Here is a 5,149-nt window from a genome sequence, read left to right as displayed (position 1 = left end):
GAAAAGTCAGTCACTATGTTCTAGATGCCAGAAATGTGTATGAAATAGGAAGCTACTCCAACTAGCTTTTTTGGAACATGGGTTCTCCACCACCACAGCTGAATCATTGCACCTTGCCTATAATGCAAAAGCCTTCCAAAACGGGCTTTAAGTGCCCATTTGGTAGGGCTTTTCGAGATGTAGCTTCTGGCATTCCAAGCTAGGCTTTGCATGGGAACACCAAAAGTTGTGTTTAGTGAAAATCTAAAAAGTGTGCCACCATATTTTAGACACGAGAAATGTGATTATAATACAAAACTACTCTAGGTAGCTTTTATGGAACATAGATGATTAACCAACACGACTTAATCATCACAACTCACTTCCAATGAAGTAGTCGTACAAAACAGGCTCTAAGTGCCTATTTGGGAGGCTTTACTGTTGATTGCATTAACTGAATATCCATTTGAGAGGGCTTTCAAGCAACAACTTTCTGGCATTACATAAACTGAAAAACCTGAAAAGTTGTTAAGCCATGTTTGGTATTGAAAATCCAAAAATAGGCTTACACGAGCTGAAAAACCAACTTTCAAGTGAAGCTATCTTAGGTAATTACTTCTTCAAAGCAACTTAGTTAACCAAGAAGCCCTCCCAAATAGGCCCTAAGCCACTTATAAGAAACTACCAAAACTAGATTCACAACTTAATGAAAGCATTTATGGGATATGTGGTTTTTTTTAATAAAAAATGACTTCATGGCTTTCCATATGGGGCACAAAATCTTCTGCAACCGACACCAATGAAGACAAAAAAAAAATCATTAGTTTCACTATAGGGATAATTTGGTTGGCTACATTTCATGCATGAGAGAGAAGTGAGGTATCTAAACCACTTGCTAAAGCCTTGCCCCCATGCTTGATGCTAGTATCTCAAGATGGAAAACTAGCTTCCACCTCATTAGTACGAAGTTTTCAATCTATGTAATCGTGGCTTTTCATTTTTTTTTGCTTTTTAGGCATGTAATGTACCAAATGGACACTTCAAACTTGAAAAATCAAAACACTGCATCAATTTGCTAAATGACTTCTTCAGGGTATGGTTAGATAATTACAATCGTCTAGGACCTAGATTATGATTCATGAGGAATCAAGCAAAGAATAAAACAAACAAAAAAAGAACTAGCATACATTTCAAAAATAATGGAGATATTAGATAGGAGGAGTGAAAGCATGAAAATGTAGAACAAATGAGAAATATTTATCATAACCATGAAAAGGAACCCAAAAATCTTCAAGAGAACGAATCTAAGAAAAATAAAGAAAAGCAACTCAATGACTTTTATCATTGATTTCTGTTTCACTTTTGTTATTTTCTCAATGCTTTTCACCTTTCCCATTCTCTCCAATAGGAAGATGAGAGGTTATTGGGTTAATATGGTAGGTACCAACCATACCAATCGAATTGCATCTAAACTGCATCTATGCACCTTTGTTTTCAAACAGCAAGAGAAAAAAAAAAGACTTTCAGCAAACTCACCACCACCCACTACATCTTAACTAGAACTTTGCAATTGAGAAACACACAACTTCTACATCATATACAATTGACAGTGTGGATCTAATCCGGGAATAGAATTGAATACAAAAATTATTTCAAATTGCAATTTCAAAGTATCAAGAACAAATTCAATCCAGCTATTATATTTATATGCTCTATTTTTTTAGAGTAGTTCCGGGTTAGTTTAATATTACATAATTGCAAAAGTAAGTTTAAGTAACTTCATGTTTTAATCTTTGTTCAATATAAGTAAAGTACTTGTAGAAGTAAGTTTTAGTTTCGTGTTCAATCTCTGTTCACTTAGAAGTTCACCCTTTAATACTGTGTATTAGAAGTTTGTTAGTGTTTAAAATGCATCGCCGACTACTAGTGATCATTTATGCCCGGCTGCCAATGGTTGGGAGGTTCATAGCATAGTGATCGTTTATTATTTACTGTTTAGAATATATGAACCAAGGCCTGAGAAGACGATGACTCGACTGAGTAAGAAACGATTATGTATTCGACCATCTATTTATTTTAAAGTGGGTTCCATTAAATATTAAATATTAATATTTTTATACTAGGAAACATTAAACACCGCATAATTGCATTCACTGACAGCTATTATCACAACCGAATTATGTTTTCAATTTTTTTTCTTCTTCCGTTCTTATTTTCTTATATTTTTTGAACATATAATACATATGTTTGTTGAAATGGGTGATAAGCTACCCTTCTTTGGCCTCTCGAAGGCCTCTATAGCCTTAGTTGTCATCATTGTGTCAAGCGGATGATGGGTTGGAGTCGGGTTAAGAATGTGACTAAATATGGGTTGGGTCGGGTTGGGTCTGTCCGGACTATGAATTCGGATGTTACTTATTATCGACTCGGTTCAGTTTAACTAGTTTAGTTATTTAAACCAGTTTCCAAACAAACCTAGTTTTTAATGTTTTACTGATAATTAATTACATAGGTTCATTTTTAAACCTAACTCTTGTAATTAATTATTGGTAATTAGTAGCACTGATAATAATGACAATTATTACTTCGGATTGATAATTAATTAAGTCGGTTTGGTTTGAAACCAAACCAGGTTTAATTAATTATTGATAATTAATAATGATGTTAATAATGATAATTATTAAATTGGATATAATTATTTAATATTTATATTAATTTATAATAATTAATTGATAATTATATCACTAATGTTAATTATTAATAATATTATTATTAGTTAATAATTATTAATATATTTTTAACATTACTGATTTATAATGACTATCAATAATTAAAATATTAGTAATTTTAATATATTTTTAACATTATTGATTTATACTGTCGGTATTATTAATTATTTATATTAGTAACTTTAATATTATAATTAAAATATAAATATTATTAATACCATTACTTAATTTAAAATCCGTAATATTAATATTACAATTATTTCTATTGTTAATATTAAGATTTATGAATAATGTTAATTACCGATAGATAATTATTAACATTATCGACATATAACTAAGATTATTTAATATGAGTACTTATATTTAATAATATTATTATTATCAATTAATAATTATTAAAATATTATCAACATCAATATTGATTTTAAAATCATTACCATTATTATTATTATTATTATTATTATTATTATTATTATTATTGTATCAGTAATGTTAGTAATTATATCCGTAATAATATAAGTTTTTAAATTGGAAATTTTAATTAAAAAAATTCTTTCTGAAAATTAATGATTTTGGAAAGTTATTTATTTAAATCGATTCAGTTTCCAACATACCCCGGTTTGAATGTTTTACTGATAATTAAATTAATTGGTTTAGTTTTAAACCAAACCCAGTTTAATTAATTATTGATAATTAATATCAGTAATTATAATTAATAATAATATTATTATTATTATTAACCATTATAATTTAATTTAGTAAAAGTTAAATTATAAAACTTTAAATTATTCAATATCATTAAATTAATTAATTATAATAACAATTATTATTTACTTAATTAAGTAAAAATAATCATAAGAAATTAATTACTTAATATAAACAAATTAAATAAATACTTAATAATAGTATTAATTGTAAAACATTAAGTACTTAATTACTAAATTAATTAAATAATAATAGTATTAATTATAAAGAGTTAAATATTTATTAATAACAAATTAAGTAAATAATTAATAATAATAATTACTAATTACTTAATTAAGTACATAATAAAAACCGAAATAGTGATTGTCATTATTTAGTTTTCAAATTTACTCCAAACCCATTGTAATTAATTACTGATAATTTGCAGCAATGATAATAATGACAATCATTAATTCAGACTGATAATTAATTAAATGGGTTCGATTTGAAACCAAACCCAATTTAATTAATTACTGATTATTACTAATGCTGTTAATAATGTTAACTATTAATTCGTATATAATTATTTAATATTTATATTAATTTATAATAATTAATTGATAATTACATACCTAATGTTAATTATTAATATTAATATTATTATTATTATCAATTCATAATTTTTAGTATATTTTAACATTATTGATTTTATAATGATTATCATTAATATTAAAATTACTGATGTTAGTATTATTAATTATTTATATCAGTAGCTTTAAGATTATGATGAAGATATAAATATTATTAATATAATTTAATTTAGTAAAAGTTAAATTATAAAACTTTAAATTATTCAATATCATTAAGTTATTTTAATTATAATAACAATTATTATTTACTTAATTAAGTAAAAATAATCATAAAAAATTAATTACTTAATATAAACAATTTAAATAAATACTTAATAATAAGAAATTATTACTTAATAATAGTATTAATTGTAAAACATTAAGTACTTAATTACTAAATTAATTAAATAATAATAGTATTAATTATAAAGAGTTAAATATTTATTAATAACAAATTAAGTAAATAATTAATAATAATAATTACTAATTACTTAATTAAGTACATAATAAAAACCGAAATAGTGATTGTCATTATTTAGTTTTCAAATTTACTCCAAACCCATTGTAATTAATTACTGATAATTTGCAGCAATGATAATAATGACAATCATTAATTCAGACTGATAATTAATTAAATGGGTTCGATTTGAAACCAAACCCAATTTAATTAATTACTGATTATTACTAATGCTGTTAATAATGTTAACTATTAATTCGTATATAATTATTTAATATTTATATTAATTTATAATAATTAATCGATAATTACATACCTAATGTTAATTATTATTATTATTATCAATTCATAATTTTTAGTATATTTTAACATTATTGATTTTATAATGATTATCATTGATATTAAAATTACTGATGTTAGTATTATTAATTATTTATATCAGTAACTTTAAGATTATAATGAAGATATAAATAATATTGTTATCATTACTGATATTAAAATCAGTAATAGTAATATTACAATTATATCTATTATTAATATTAAGACTTATGAATAGTGTTAATTATGGGTAGATAATTCTTAACATTATCAATATATAATTATGATTATTTAATATTAATACTTATATTTAATAATATTATTAATATCAATTAATTATATTAGTAATTATA

The sequence above is a fragment of the Nelumbo nucifera genome, chromosome 1 (assembly GCF_055504915.1).
Source record: "Nelumbo nucifera cultivar China Antique chromosome 1, China Antique-T2T, whole genome shotgun sequence".
Taxonomy (NCBI): Eukaryota; Viridiplantae; Streptophyta; class Magnoliopsida; order Proteales; family Nelumbonaceae; genus Nelumbo; species Nelumbo nucifera.
This window is presented reverse-complemented; position numbering follows the sequence as displayed.